We start from the raw sequence: 17,348 nt of genomic DNA, 5'->3' as shown, positions 1-17,348 counted from the left end.
TAGGTTGCAAATGTTTTTAAAGGATCGTTGTGCCAATGGAAGAGTGAGCCATCTTTTCCCTCCTATTCTTTGTCCAAGCCAAAATACATCCTGCAGTCAACAGCACTGAATCAGATCGTAGAGTTGACTAATTCACCACCAATCAAGCATCTGTTTTCACATCCCCGACATTCCCATCAAATACACATGGCCAGAAGAACATCCAGGCCACGCTGTCTTCTTGCTGTTGTCATCGGGAAGGAGGTCCAGGAACCTTAGACCCACACCATCAAGTTCGGGAACAGTTACGAAGATTGTGGACTTCAGACAGAGTAAGACAAGGGAACACACGCCAGTCAATGCAGACGCAAAAGACAGCAGCTCTAGTTCATTAGGAGTTTGAGAAGATTTGGTATGTCACCACATTCAGAAATTTCCACGGATGTGCCGTGGACAGCGTTCGAACTATTCATCACCATCTGGTATGGGAGGGAGGGAAGGGCTACTGCACAGGATTGAAATAAGCTGCAGAGAGCTATAAACTCAGCCACCTCCATCATGGGCACCAGCCTCCGTGGTGTCCAGGACATCCTCGAGGAGTGATGCCTCAAAAAGTTGATGCCCATCATTATGGACTCCCACCACCCAGGACATGCTCTGTTCTCATTGCTACCATCAGGGATGAGGCACAGAAGCCTTTAGACACACACTCAGCATTTCTGGGACTGCATCTTCCCTCCTGCCATCCAATTCCTGAATGGACATTAAACCCATGTAACTACCTCATTCCCAGTAATTTTTTATTTCTATCTTTCCACTACATATTTAATTTAACTATATATATATACTGTATATACTCACTGTAATTCAGAATTTTTTTATCTATTATTATGTATTGCATTGATCAGCCGCTGCAAAAACAACACATTTCACGACATATGCCATGATATTAACCCTAATTCTGATTCCGATTCGTCCATCCGGCTCCTGAATCAACCCAGATAACTTCACTCAGCTCAACACTGAACTGATTCCACAACCTATGAACCTTACAAGGACTCTACAACTCACGTTCTCGGTCTTGTTTGTTTATTTATTTATTATTATTTTCTCCTTTCTGTATTTGTTCCACTTGTCCTCCCTTGCACACTGGCTGCTTGGCAGTTTGTGTTTGTATGTAGTTCTTCATTCACTCTGCAGTATTTCTTTGTTTTACTGTAAACACCTGCAAGAAAATGAATCTCAGGGTTGTATATGGTGACATATCTGTACTTTGATGATAAATTTACTTTGAACTTTGAACAGCTACGGGCTTAATCCCTGCTCCAGAGAGCTGACCACAAGCATAGCCGCACCACACTGCAGTGTCAGAGAATCTGATTTCTTCAGGGACTTGAAACCTGCACTGTCTCCCTCTCAAAAGGACACCACGGTACAGCCCTGCAGATAATTTCCATCACAGGAAAACCGTCCGCACCTCCAAGGAACATCTGCAATGGAACCTTGTGGCCCATTTACAAGGAGCACTGCCACCAGAAAGCTGCATCCATCATCAAGGATCCCCACCAGCCAGGCCACGTTCCCTCCTCGCTGTTGCCATCAGGTCGGAGGTACAGGAGCCTCAGGACTCACACCACCAGGTTCAGGGACAGTTATTACCCCTCAGCCATCAGCCTCCGAAACCAACGTGGATAACTTCACTTACCCCAACATTAAAATGATTCCACAACCTATAAACTCACTTTCAATTCAACCCGTGAACGCTACAACTCCCGGTATTCATTTTGTTTTATTTGCACAATTTGTCTTCCTTTCCACATTTGCCGTTTGTCCGTCTTCATCTGTGTGTAGTTTTGCACTGATTCCACAGTATTTCTCTGTTCTACTGTGAGTGCCTGTAATGCCCGAGGTTGAATCTCAGGGTAGTATATGGTGACATACTTTGATAAGGTTTTACTCAGAAGTTTGAACTTTGAAACAGCAGCGCATCGTGGGCACAGCTCAGCACATCACAGAAACCAGCCTCCCATCAATGGACCCTGTCCACACTTCTTGCTGCCTCGGCAAATCAAAGACCCCACCCACCCCAGACATTCTCTCTTTTCCCCTCTCCCATCAGGCAGAAGATACAAAAGCCTGAAAGCATGTACCACCAGACTTGAGGACAACTTCTGTCCCACTGTTATCAGACTCTTAAATGGACCTCTTGTACAATAAAGATGGACTCCTGATCTCACAATCTATCTCATTATGATCTTGCACTTATCCTACAATGCATTTTCTCTGCAGCTGTTACACTTTATCCTGCATTGTTATTGTTTTACCTTACTATGATTTGATCTGGAGAAACAAGTCTGCAAGGCAAGCACTTCATTGTTTCTCAGTACATGGGACAATTATACTAAACCAACTCCCACCAGGTTCTATCTTTGGGCCAGGAATAATCTACAGCATCCAAACAATTAAAGGCCGACACATCTTTGATGTGGGAGGAAATCAGAGCACCTGGAAGAACCCAAAGCAGCCATGGGGAAGCAGGCGTCCACTCTATGCAGCGAGCACCCAGTGTCAGTATTGGACCTGAGTCCCTGGAGTTGTGAGGCAGCAGTTCCATCTTCTGCATCACTGTTCCGCCTACGTTTTTACCTCCAGTGGGAAGTTTAGAACATAGAACAGCACAGCACAGTATGGGTCTTTCAGCTCACAACATTGTGCTAACTTTTTAATCCATTTCAAATTCAATCTAACCCTACCCTCACACATAGCCCAGCATTTTCCTTTCATCCATGTGCCTATCCAAGAGTTTGTTAAATCTCCCTAATGTATCTGGCTGTACCTCCATTAAAATAAATCTCTGATATCTTCCCTATATTTTCCTCCAATCACCCTAAAATTATACCGCCATTTCCCCATGGGCAAATAGTCTCTGGCTCTCCTGTCTATCTTTGCCTCTTATCATCTTATACACTTGTATTAAGTCACCTCTCACCCTCCTTCACCCCAAAGAGAAAAGCCCTAGTTTGTTCAACCATTCCTCATAAGACATGCTCTCTAATCAGACAGAATCCTGGTAAATCGCCTTTGCACCCTCTCTAAAGCTTCACCGTTCTTTCTATAATGAGGCAGGTGTCGTCTTTGTGTGCGTAAACCGGCCGGCAGCTTTCCCACAACAGCATCCACGTCTTGGAAGAAGATACTTGGTTGTAAAGCGGTTCTGGGTGTTCCTGGAGGGAGGTGAAAGGAGCTATGCAAACGCAAGTTTCTTTACCTCTAGGATGAATGAAACCATGGAACATTTGATATTGTTGGAGTGTTTTTAGGAGGGGAACCACACCCAGTTCACACCCTGTGCACATGTGATAAAGAATGGCATCAATTGGGCTTTTTGTTTACAGTAGGGTAACTAGGCAGTGTTCAGCTGGCATCTACCCCCGTTTTTATCCAACACGTTAACAGACCCTTCCTGTCCAATGTGCCTGTGCTGACCAATTTACCCATTAACCCAGACATCTTGGGAATATGGGAGGAAATGGAAGCATCCAGAGGAAGTTCAAAGAATTACAGAGAGAATGTACAAGCTCCTTACAAACAGTGGCAGAAATTGAACCTAGGTTGCTGGTGTTGTAATAACAACATGCTACGCTACCATACGCACCCCACCCCACCCCGGGGCTTAAAAGATCTGCACTTAAAGCAGTGATTAAGCAACTGTACTTGTATTCAGAGTTCTAGACCACAAATTCAGAAATGGAAATTTGAAAAACACTGAGGAATCCAGGATTTTAAATTCAAATATAAATGTTCCATGTACATTTGATTTATTGAATTTTCATTACAATGGCATTGCCTCTTTCGAGTACTTATGTTCCATTTATAAAGCTATTTTCCACAATAATGTTATTGTCGTACAACCATCTGGCTCCTGAACTGGCGTGGGTAGCTTTACTCACTTCAGCTTTGAGCTGATTCTTCAACTACAGACTCATGTTCTCATTATCTATTTGCATAATTTGTTCTGTTTATCACATTGGTTGTTTGTCAGTTGTTTATGTATAGTTTTCAAAAATTCTAATGTGCTTCTTTATTTTACTGCACATTTCTGCAAAGAAGAGAATCTCAAGGTAGCATACAGTAACATACGCGAACTTCAATAATAAGTTTACTTTGACTAATAAGTGGACTCTGTTACAAAGCACCCATAATGCCTTTTGCCCCAGCTGTTTTGACTTACAAAAGTTTGCTTCACAAAATACTTTCCTGGGATGTCTCCCTTTCACAATGGAGAAATAATGGAGCTGTAATTCAATAAATCTGGAATGAAAGCTAGTCTTGACAACGATAACCATCAAACGATTGGATTGTTGCATCTGGTTCTCTCATGTCACTTGCAGAAGGAAATCTCCTTCCTTAGAACATAGAACAGTACAGCACAGAAACAGACCCTTCAGCCCACAGTGTAGTGTCAATCTAATCAAACGAGCAGCTAAACATCTAACTGAACTAATCCCTTCTGCCAACACAATGTCCATCGCTCACCATTTCCTGTGTATTCACGTGCCTGAGCCACCTTGCTCACATTTACCTCCACAGCATGCAGGAGGGAGATTGAGAATTTGGCTGAGTGGTGTCATGGTCACAACCTCCCACTCAATGCCAGCAAGACCAAGCAACTGATCATAGACTTCAGGAGAAGGACTTCAGACGTCCTTGAGCCAGTCCTCAGTGGAGGATCGGAGGTGGAGAGGATTAGCATCTTTAAATTCATTACTATTTCAGAGGACCTGTCCTGGAAGTGTAATTGTGAAGAAAGCATGGCAAAGCCTCTACTTACTTAGGAGTTTGCGAAAATACGACATGACATCGAAAACTTTGACAAACTTCTATAAATGTGTACCGGAGAGTGTATTGACTGGTTGCATCACGGCCTGGTATGGAAACACCAATGTTTTTGATTGGAAAATCCTATAAAACGAAGTAGATTCAGCCCAGTACATCACGGGTAAAGCACTCCCAACCTCTGAGCACATCTACATGAAACACTGTTGTAGAAAAGCAGCGTCCATCATCAGATCCCCACCCTGCAGGCCAAGGTCTCTTCTCGCTGCCGCCTCAGGACCTGCACCACCAGATTCAAGAACAGTTTTTATCCCTCACCCGTCAGGCTCTTGAACACAAGGCACTAACTACACTCACTGCCCATTGTTGAAATGTTCCTGCAACCAATGTTCCTGCAACTCACTTTAATGACTCCTTATCTCATGCTTGCGTTATTTATTGTTCTTTATTTATATTTGCATTTTCACAGTTTGTTGTCTTCTGCACTCTTATTGATTTTTCATTGATCCTGTTAAAGTTACTATTCTATAGATTTGCTGGGGATGTCCGAATGAACCTCAGGGTTGTATATGGTGACACATATGTACTTTGATAATAAATTTGCTTTGATCTTTGGACTTAGATAATCTTATTATCAGATCCAAGATATATATGACAGCAGAACCATCAATATTTTGGTACTGGTATTTGTTTTCAGTTGTCACATGTGGAATCCAAGGGCACAGCCTCAGGAAAAAAGGATGCCCCTTGAGAACTGAGATGGGGAGGAGTATCCTCAGCCAGCAGCTGGTGAATCTGTGGAAATCGTTACCACAGACAGTTGTGGAGGCCAAGTCACTGGGTGTATTTAAGGCAGAAACGAATAGGTCTTGATTGGTAAGGTGACTGAGGGTTATGGAGAAGGCAAGAGTATGGGGTTGAAAGAAAGTCAGTTATGATTGAATGGCAGAGCAGATTCGATGGGCTGAATGGCATAATTCTGCTCTTATATCTATGGTCTTGTGTACAGAGATACAGAGAAAAGCTTTTGCGTGCGTGCCATCGAGACAAATTATGCCACGCAGTAAATGCGTCACGGTAATGCGAAGGAAAATCAAATGCAGAACACAGTGCTACATTTAGAGAGAGTGCAGTGCAGGCAGACAGACAGATAAAGTGCAAGAGCCATGACAAGACAGACTGCCGGATTGAGGGTTATCTCAGTGACTGAGGGGTCCATTCAAGAGTCTGATAAATGGGATAGAAGCTCTCCTTATCTCCTCAGTTCAGGGATTCTCACCTGCCTTCAACGATTGGTTGGCCAAACTGACTGCTCTGGCATACAGGGAGATCTTCCTATTTTTCTCCTGGTACCTGACCCCGATTATGGAATCTCCACGGGGCACACTAGAATGAACAGTGTTGCAAACAACAAGCAGGACAAGGCTCCAAATCAAATCTCTTAAACAAAGGATTTCCACTGAAGGAAAAGCCAACTGTATGGAAGGAACTTCCTCAAGTACAGGGCCAGCTCTTTGATATTCACAATCTCTCCACTGGGCTCAGCAGCATTGTGGTTCCTCAAGCAGTTTTTACCCTGAGACCACACTGTAGGAACTTCAATTTCAAACATAAATCTGTTTCATTTTAAAAAGTCTCATAAATTCCACCCTTCGCCACCACCTTCCCAAGTAATATTTGCTGGTGAAGAATCACGGAGAGGGGAGCAAGCGGTAGTCTTTGGGCAAGTGCAAGTAATGAGCATTACAAATCCATCTGTTCTGTATTTGTTGTGGAGATGGGAATATGTTCCAAAAACCAGAATTGTTTACGGCAATGATATTCATATGGAAAGATGCAGAGCAAAACTTATCCTGAGGTGCCCTGAACACAAAGATTTCTGATTTTCATATTTTAGGAGTACTGTCAATCACTGCTGCTCCCTAGGTTTGCGGACATGAAAGGGGAATCCTTCTTTTAGTGGAATGACTTGGAGCAAAGTTAAATTTCATTACCTAATTTTAAGTAGAAATGGTAGCCCTTGGACTAAAATGCTCCCTCAAATCTTGGGATCACCATCGGGAATTTGAACTTTGAACATGTTGTCAATTAGAGATTTTGAAAATATGTGGTGGGGGGAGGGGTGAAATTAGGGAACCTTGTGTTTGATAGAAATTATAAGTTCCAACTATAAAATAAATTCCTCTCTGGAACAGGATGGAGCAAGGGGGAAATTGGGGTGTTCACATCTAATTCCTGGTAACATTATTCTTCAGTTTTGCCTGTCTACAGGTGCTGCCAGTTTCTATTCTGCTTCTTTTAGCTCTTTACTCATCAATTTTTTTATTTATTTATTGAACTACAGCACGAAATAGGCTCTTCTGGCCCTTCGAGTCACACCACCCAGCAATCCCTTGATTTAACTCTCCCCTAATCAGAGGGCAATATTACAATAACCAATTAACCTATCAAGTTTGGACTGTGGGAGGAAACGCAGGTGATCACGCGCAGAACGCACCAACTTCTTACAGGCAGTGGTGGGAATAGAACTCGGGTCACCTGAACAGTAAAGCATTGTGCTATGCTACCATGCCACCCTTATGAGTGACACAGTGGCTGCTGCTTCGTTGTTACAGAGAACCAAGTTCAACCTGACCTCAGGTGTTGTGTGCCAATCGCACATCCTCGGCATGATCGCACAGGTTTCCTCCAGATGCTCTGGTTTCCTCCGTCGTCAGCTTGTGGAGGTTGATGTACTCATAGGAGGTGCCATGCCCAGAAAGTGCACAGGCGCCTTTACATCGGCAGGAGGCTCGGGGAGTTTGTCATGCCCTTGTCGATTTTCTTTCACCTTTCTTGATGCACCATAGACAGCACCCTTTCTGGATGTATCACAGCTTGGTACAGCAACGGCTTTGCCCGAGACCGCAAGAAACTTCAGAGAGTTGTGGACACAGCTCAGCCACATGAAGGAGGCCAGCCTCTATGGTCTATCTACACCTCGCTGCCCAGGTAAAGCAGCAACATAAAGACCACATCCAACCAGACTTCTCTCTCGTCCCTCTCCCACTGGGCAGAAGACACAAAAACCCGAAAGCACGTGCAACCAGTCTCAAGGACAGCTTCTACCCCATTGTTATAATATTAATGAATGGGGCACACACCATTCCTCATAGAGAAATCAGAAGCGGATAGAGTTAATACCTCTGGGGACCTACATATCGATACAGCTATAAAGGTGAGACAGCGGCTATATTTCATCAGGGGTTTGAAGAGGTTTGGTACGTCATTAAAAATGCTCACAGATGTCTACAGATGTACCAAGGAGAACATTCGAGCTGTCCGCATCACTGTCTGGTATGGGTGGCGAGGGGGCACTGCACAGGATCAAAGCAAGTCGCAGAGAGTTGTAAAATTGATCAGCTCCAGCATGGGTCCTAGCCTCCCTATTATCCAGCAGTGGTGCCTCAGAAAGACAGTGTCTATCATTAAGGACCCAGGTCAGGCCTTGCTGTCATTGCTGCCATCCGGTAGGAGGTACAGGAGCCTGAAGGCACACACGCAATGATTCAGGAATAGGAGCCTGAAGACACACATTCAGTGATTCAGGAACAGCTTCTTCACCTCTGCCACCTGATTTCTGAATGGACATTGAACCCATGAATACTACCTCACTACTATTTTATTTCTGTTTTTAATACTACTTATTTAATTTAACTAATATATATGTATACTGTAATTCACAGTTTTTTCTCTATTATTATATATTGCTTTGCACTTTGGCCACAAAGTTAACAACTTTCATGATATATGCTAGTGACATTAAACCTGTTTCTGATTCTGAACTCTAATAGGATAAAATGGATCTTAATCTCACATACTACCTCACAGTGGTCTTGCACCTTATGGTCTACCACTGCACTTCCCCTCCACAGATTCCACCAACATTTTGTGGGTGCTGCTGAAGATTTCCAGCATCTGCAGAACCTCTTGTTACTATATTCTGCATTCTGCTATAGCTTTTCCCTTGTACAACCTCATGTATGGTTGGCGTGCAAGTCAAAGTTTTTCACTGTACCTTGATACCCCTGACAATAAACTAATTACCAATCGCGTCTCACGGACCAGGTTGATTGTCCTGACTGTATAAGTGATTAGATTGGTTTGGTTCATTGGAAGATTGTACAGGGAATTGCAAATGAGATTGAAGTACAATGTGCAAATGAGCACAGACTTCGGAGCTGAAGGACCAGTCTCTAAGTGGCCATGTGTTTGAATCTACGCAACACACATCAAGGTTGCTGGTGAACGCAGCGGGCCAGGCAGCATCTCTAGGAAGAGGTACCGTCGACGTTTCAGGCCGAGACCCTTCGCCTGTACCTCTTCCTAGAGATGCTGCCTGGCCTGCTGCGTTCACCAGCAACTTTGATGTGTGTTGCTTGAATTTCAAGCATCTGCAGAATTCCTCTTGTTTGTGGTTGCATGTGTTTGAATCTGCTTACTTCACTTCCTCCACATGCAAGGCGAAGATTGCTGCGGCGAGCTCCAAGTTTCAAGTGAAGTGGATGAATTGGTGTGGCCAGCCCGAAGTCTGGAGTGAAGTGGACGTAACTAACCGAGTGAGAAGGGGTCCATCTTGTGTCTAGATTGCAGTGCAGATATTAAAGGAATATAGAAAGAAGGGAATTGGCTAGAAGGACAGGGAAGAATCATTTGGGATACAAAGCTTGTTCTCCCTGTAGACTGATGACAATAGGATGTAACCTCCCAAGGGGAGGGCCATAAAATCATAGTGATTTATGCCACGGACAGAAGCCATTCTGCCCATCATGTCCAAACTCTGCTGCAAGATTTGGAAGGGCTGAGTTGGGTCAGGAAGCCCCTCAAACAACGAAAGGATGCATCACTCTTAAGTGGCAATGCTGCTATGATTTTTAAAAGTAAGTTAACTCTACTGAAAGAAGTGATCAATAACGTAAAAGTTTCACATTGTTTCTTCTTCTATATATATATTTAATCTTGATTTTGAAATATTGAAAAATCTACTCTGAAATAAAGTTCAAAGATTAAATTTCAAAGTGCATTTATTATCAAAGTATGGATACAGAACATATCTCTGAGATTTGTCTTCCCTGGGCTGTTACCACGGATACGCATGGAGGCGGACATCAAGTGCTTCTGGAAGTTGATCACCTCAGTGAAGGTGTCCTTTGGTCTGCCTGGAACTTGTGGTCCTCCAGCACAGGGAGAAGTTTGTAACGGATTGCTGCCAACTGGCATGTTCCAGGCTGCCGGAGTCCGTTCTGAGAGACATACTGGAGCACTGTGCAGGCAATCGTAAGGCTCTGTGTTGAAGGACCACAGCTCAGGTCTCATCGCTACTGGGCATTGTCAGGATCAGAATCAGAATCAGGTTTATTATCACCGGCATGTGTCATGAAATTTGTTAACTTAACAGCAGCAGTTCAATGCAATACAGAATATAGAAGAAGAAGGAAAAAACTAATAATAAATAAACAGTAAATCAATTACAGTATATGCATATTGAATGGATTAAAAATCGTGCAAAACAGAAATAATACATATTTGAAAAATGAGGTAATGTTCAAGGGTTCAATGTCCATTTACGAATCAGATGGCAGAGGGGAAGAAGCTGGTCCTGAATCAGAGTATGTACCTTCAGGCTTCTGTACCTCCTACCTGATGGTAACAGTGAGAAAAGGGCACGCCCTGGGTGCTGGAGGTCGTCAATAATGGACGCTGCCTTTCTGAGACACCGTTCCCTAAAGATGTCCTGGGCACTTTGTACACTAGTACCCAAGATGGAGCTGACTAGGTGTACAACCCTCTGCAGCTTCTTTTGGTCCTGTGCAGTAGCTCCCCTCCCCTCCCCTCACCACCCCCCATACCAGACAGTGATGCAGCCTGTCAGAATGCTCTCCACGTATACCTATAGATGTTTTTGAGTGTTTTTGCTGACCTGCCAAGTCTCTTCAAACTCCCAATGAAGTATAGCCGCTGTCTTGCTTCTTTCTAGCTGCATCGATATGTTGGGACCAGATTAGATCCTCAGAGATCTGGACACCCAGGGACTTGAAACTGCTCACTCTCTTGTGGGGTTGAGTCTGATGTGGAAACCCCTCAAAAAACAGATGGGGGGCCACACAAATACTGAATGTATGGATCAAATGATACTAAAAACATGTAAAGCTTTACCTTGTGTTTATCTACATTTTATTCTGAATAAAATTTATTCTTGTAATTAAAACAAAATCAGATCCATGAAGTGCTATTCCGTTTGTTGAAGCCCTCCCAGCAAATAAGCTGCAGCTTTCCGCCTCCACCTCTAATGGAAAGGCTTGGTTAATGGAAAAGGATCTCCTCGCTTAATTGGTACAAAACTCCTATAATTTTATCCAGTCCAATTAAAATTCCACCATGTTCTAGAACATAGAACAGTACAATACAGGAACAGGCCCCTCGGCTCACAATGTTGAGCAGACACAATTAACTTTGCAATCAAATGCCCATCTAAACTAATCCTTTCTGCCTACACAATGCCCATATCCTTCTACTTCCCTCACATCCATGTCTATCTAAGAGTCTCTAATGTACCTGCCTCTATCCCACCAGCCCCGGCAGCGCAGTCCAGGCACAGACTCACAACTCCCGGTGTAAAAACTTGCCCCTCAAAATGAAGTTAAATAAATGCATGCCCAAATTTACCAGACCTAATCAGGATAATGACCAAGAATGAGAATTCACTTCACGTCTACATGGTCTTAGAGCTACAGAGTGCAATCGCAGGCCCTTGCTCACCATTGCAGCTACCTACACTAATCCCATTAGCCCTCATGAACATCCACAATGTTTAACTCTGACCTGAACGTTTTCCCTTGCTCTGTTTTACACCAGGGTCTGCTGCCAACTTCCCTGAACCTCATGCTGTGCTGGTTACCTCATTCTAAAGAAAGAAAAATGGACAGCTATGTAAAAGGGAAGATCGATCTTAGTGTAGGGTTAAGGTTCAGCACAACATCGTGGTCTGAAGGGTTTGTACTATGCTCTACTGTTCGATGTTCTGTCTTCTAAGTGCATCACCAAATGGCTGTAATCCGAAAAACTCCCATCTATAAATTCAAAACATAAAAATCATAAAACAAGCCGCCATTAAAAAACACAAAAGATGCTGGAAATCCAGAGCAACACACACAAAATGCTGGAGGATCTCAGCAGGTGAGGCAGCATCCATGGAAATGAATAAACAGTTGACGTTTTGGGCTGAGACCCTTCATTGGATAGGAAGGGGAAAGACACCAGAATTAAAAGGCAAACACAAGGAAATTAAAAACCGATGGGTGGGGGGTGGTGGGGGGGTCGGAGACGGACAAGCTAGAAGATGATAGGTGAAGCCAGGTGGGTGGGAAAGGTAAAGGGCTGGAGAATAGGGAATCTGTTATGAGAGGAGAGGAGACCATGGGAAGAAGGAGGGGACCCAGAGGGAGGTGATAGGCAGGTGTGAAGAGATAAGAGGCCAGAGTGAGGAATAGAAGAGGGAAGAGGATGGGAAAAGAGCGAAAATTAAAAAAAAATTTACCAGAAGGCAAAATCATTGTTTATTAACTTCCGTTAATACCCCACCTCCCCTTCATACCCAACTCCTTATTTATTTATTTATGTCTTCCCCCTTTTTTTCTCTCTCTCTTTTTTCTCCCTCTGTCCCTCTCACTATAACTCCTTGCCCATCCTCTGGGTTCCCCCCCCCCGCCCCGCCTTCTTTCTCCCTAGGCCTCCCGTCCCATGATCCTCTCCCTTCTCCATTCTCATATCCCTTTTGCCAATCAACTTTCCAGCTCTTGGCTCCATCCCTCCCCCTCCTGTCTTCTCCTATCATTTCAGATCTCCCCCTCCCCCTCCCACTTTCAAAACTCTTACCCTATCTCTTCTTTCACAACACACTGGAGGAATTCAGCAGGTCAGGCAGCATCCGTGGAAACGATCAGTCAATGTTTCGGGCCGGAACCCTTCGTCAGGACTGAAGAGGGAAGGGGTAGAGCTTTGACCCCAGCATCTGCAGAGTATTTTGTGTCTATCTCTTCTTTCAGTTAGTCCTGACGAAGGGTCTCAGCCCAAAACATCAACTGTACCTCTTCCTATAGATGCTGCCTGGCCTGCTGCGTTCCACCAGCATTTTTTATGTGTGTGTTGGTTGTAGGTTGGAAGCTACCTAGACAGAATACAAGGTGTTGCTCCTGCACCCTGAGAATAGCCTTGTTGTGGCGGAAGAGGAGGTCATGGACCAATATGTCAGAATGGGAATAAGGATAAGAATGAAAATAGTTGGCCACCGGAAAATTGTGCTTACTGCGGATGGAAAGGAGATGCCTGACAAAACAATTCTCCAGTTTATGTCTGGTGTCACCAGTGTAGTGGTGGCTGCATTGGGAGCACCGTATGCAACAGACAACCCCAACTGATTTGCAGGTGAAGTGTCGCCTCACCTGGAAGGACTGTTTAGGGCCCTGAATGCAGGAGAGGGATCAGAGCCAGGAGGGAGGTTAGTGGAGATGGATGAATGGACAAGGGAATCATGGATGGATCGACCCCTGCAGAAAACGGTGTGTCGTGGGGTGGGGAGTAACGATTTGTTTGGTGGTAGGATTCCATCGAAGATGGCATAAATTGTGGAGAATGATGCGTTGGATGCAGAGTCTCAAGGAGTGGTAGGAGAAGACAAGAGCAACTCAATCCTCATGAAGGCAGTGGTAAGATGGGATGAGTGCAGATGTCTGGGAAATGGAGAAGATACTGGTGAGGGCAGCATCAATGGTGGAGGAAGGGAAACCCCCGTGCTTTGAAGTAGGAGTACATATCTGATGTCCTGGAAAGGAAAAGCTCATCCTGGGAACAGATGTGGTGGAAACAAAGGAACTGAGGAAAAGGAATAGGAGACAGAGTGGGGAGAAGTATAGTCAAGATTGCTGTGGGAATCAGTGGGTTTATAAATGATGTTGGTAGACAGTTTATCTCCAGAGCTGGAGAAAGAGAGATTGAGGAAAAAGGAGTGAGGTGTCAAAAATGGACCAAGTGCAGGGTGGAAGTTGGAGGAAAAGATGATGAATTGGCGAATTCAGCATGGATGCATGAAGCAGCACCAATGCACTCATCACTGTAGCACAGAAAGAGTTAGGCAGCATTATCAGGGAAGACTAGGAACATGCGCTGTTCCACGTAGCCAGCAAATAACTAGGCAGCGCTGGGACCCATGCAGGTGCCCATGGCTACCCCTTGAGTTTGGATAAAGTGGGAGGAGATGAAGGAAAAGTTGTTGGGGATGAGGACCAGTTTTGCCAGATGGTGGAAGATGGTTGTGGAGCGGAACTGGTCGGATCTTTTATCAAGGAAGAAGTGGAGAGCTTTAAGGCCTTCTTGATGGGGGATAGAAATGTATAGAAACTGGACACCCATGGTGAAAATGAGGTGGTCAGGGCCACAGAACTGAAAGTTGTTAAGGAGGCCAAGAACATGTGAAGTGCTGTAGATGTCAGTGGGAAGGGAGTGAATCAAGGGAGATAGAATGGAATTGAAGTACGATGTGGACACGAGCTGCAATTAAAATAGGACTTTCCATAATTTTACTTCCTGTGGTTATTACAATTTTGTGGATCATGAGGTTAGATTTTATACTGAAGCAACACTCACAACACGCTGGAGGACCTCAGCAGGTCGGGCAGCATCCGTGGAAACGATCAGTCAACGTTTCGGGCCGGAACCCTTCGTCAGGACTGAAGATGGAAGGGACAGAGGCCCTATAAAGAAGGTGGCGGGACATGGATGCTGCCCGACCTGCTGAGTTCCTCCAGCGTGTTGTGGATGTTGCTTTGACCCCAACATCTGCAGAGTATTTTGTGTTTTTGATTTTATGCCGAAGTTGTGTAATTCTGTACAGTTACACAGACAAAATACTGGAGGAACTCAACAGATCAGGCAGCATCTATGGAAAGAGATGAAGGGACTCGGCCTGCAACAGCAACTCTTCACTCCCCTCCATAAATGCTGACAGACCTGCTGAGTTTCTCCAGCATTTTGTACATATTTCTCTGGATTTCCAGCATCTGCCAAATCTCATGTTTATAATTCTGTGCATTATTTTCCAGGAACCTCATTCTAATCCAGTGAGACCTAAACAGGATTGTGTCAACCACATCAGTCAGTAGGATATCCACTCCATACGTCAGCCAGTGAACAGATCAAAGCAGCCCTGGTGAGGAAGAGGGGAGGCAGCAAGAAAGGGGATCCTCAAGAAAGAAGTATTACTTCTAAACGGAATATCATGGCAACAGTCATACAGACTAGTAGAGAAAGGGATGTTATCGTTTCCTTCCCCACCATTGTTAGTATCTACATAAGCTGCTGCCTCCAAAAGACAATTGTAGTGGCCAATTCTAACCTAACCAAATTGCCGCAGCTGGTGACCCCCCCCACAGGTTTGTTATACTTGTATGACACACCCTCAGCTCCAATATTGATTGTTCCAAAAGTCGAAGATATCTATTCGATATTTTACTGGCAAGAAGCAAACATACAATCTTGAAGCGATGAAACTTAAGCAGACCCAAGTGTAAGCTAAGTGTAACTGAGCAGTCAACAAAAGATACGCCATCCGTCAGCTGCCAGCTGCAAACACAGAACAAAGCACAAATACGTGGCTTATTCACTTCGTTTTTACCATGCCTCCACTCATGTGACTCGTTAGCAACATAAACACACGACACAGGGAAGATAGAGGACAAGTGTACAACATCCATCAAGAATGGTCCCCGCCATCTTGGCCATGCCATCTTCTTAGAGCTACCATTGGGCAGGAGGTACAAAAGCCCAAAGTCCCACACCACCAGGTTCAAGAACAGCTTCTTCCCATCCACCTTCCATTCAATTCTTAAACCAACCGGCACAGCCCTATTGACTATCACAATATAGCAATGCTGATGAAGGGACTTGGCCAAAACGTCAACTGTTTATTCCCTGCCATAGATGCTGCCTGCCCTGTTGATCCCCTCCAGCTTTTTTGTGTGTGTTGCTCAAGATTCCCAGAACCTGCAGAATCCCTTGTGTTTATAGCACCACTACAATCACTTTGCATTACTTTGGCTTTTTTGTTCTGAGTTCTTCCTTAATTAATTATGTATAATTTATGTTTTTCCTGCGAATGTTGAGTCTCTGATGCTATGTAGCTGTGATGCTGTGATGATCCTAGAAATGAAAGGTTTAACATGTAAGGTGTGTTTGATGTCTCTGGGCTCTGGAATTTAGAAGGATGAGGAGGGAATCTCATTAAAACCTCTCAGATACAGAAAGCCCTTGGCAAAGTGGATGTGGAGAGGATGATTGCATTAGTAGGAGAGTCTAGGATCTGAGAGCACAACATCAGAATAAAGATACGTCTCTCTAAAACTGAGACGAGGAGCAATTTCTTCAGCCAGAGGGTGGTGAGTCAGTGGAATTTGTTGCCAAACTTTTGGTGTATTTATGGCATAGATTGACAGATTCTTGACTGATTAAGGCTTATAGAAAGAAGATGAGAACAAAAATATCAATCATGATTGAATAGCAGACCAGATTTGATGGGCCAAAAAAGAAAGCCAAGGTGTGCTGAGAATATTCAGCAGATCAGGCAGCATCTGTGGAGAGAGAAAGATTTCAGTTTTTATTTCAGCTTTCAGTAACAGGAGTCACTGCCTCAAGAAGGTGGCATCAATCATTAAGGACCCTCACTCTTCAGGTCATGATCTTTTCTAGCTGCTACCATCGGGCAGGAGGTCTGTACCCTCAGGTTACGACCATCAGCTTCCTGAAATGACCTGCACAACACTAATCATATCTCAGCAATCGAACACTGCAGACCCCCTCTTGCACTTGCATGGAATTGAGTGTCTTGTGCTAAAAGCTTGTTTTTGCACAGACTTTTTCTTCACTGTTCTGTACGATTTACACTCAGTAGCCACTTCATTAGGTACACCCACTTGATAATGCAAATTTCTAATCAGCCAATTATGTGGCAGTAACTCAAGCATAACAGCAGGCAGACGTGGTCAAGAGGTTTAGCTGCTGTTCGAATCAAACAGCAGAATGGGGAAAAAATATGATCAAAGTGACTTTGACTGTTGAATGATTGTTGGTGCCAGATGGGGTGACTTGCGTATCTCAGAAGCTGCTGATCTTGGATTTTCACACACAACGATCTCCAGGATTTACAGAGAATGGTGCAAGAAACAAAAGCATTCAGTGTAGAAAATGCCTTGTTACTGATAGAGGTCAGGGGAGAATGGCCAGATTGGTTCAAGCCACCAAGAAAGTGACAGTAACTCAAACAACCATATGTTACAACAGAGGTGTGCAGAAGAGCAGCTCTGAACGCATAACATGTTAAACCTTGAAGTGGATGGACTACAACAGCAGAAGACCATGAACATACACTCAGTGAATTTATATTCTGTGTGTTGTCTGTACCTATGATTCTGCTGCAAGCAAGCTTTTCATTGTACCCATACCTC

At 44.2% G+C, this 17,348-nt stretch overlaps 1 protein-coding gene across 2 annotated transcripts in view; it reads right to left on the bottom strand.

Moving 5' to 3' along the window:
• hpse2 (heparanase 2) overlaps window positions 1-17,348 on the bottom strand; it is a 346,454-nt gene that overhangs the window by 163,362 nt on the left and 165,744 nt on the right. The window lies entirely within an intron of this gene.

Source organism: Mobula birostris, chromosome 21 (assembly GCF_030028105.1).
Source record: "Mobula birostris isolate sMobBir1 chromosome 21, sMobBir1.hap1, whole genome shotgun sequence".
Taxonomy (NCBI): Eukaryota; Metazoa; Chordata; class Chondrichthyes; order Myliobatiformes; family Myliobatidae; genus Mobula; species Mobula birostris.
This window is presented reverse-complemented; position numbering and strand designations above follow the sequence as displayed.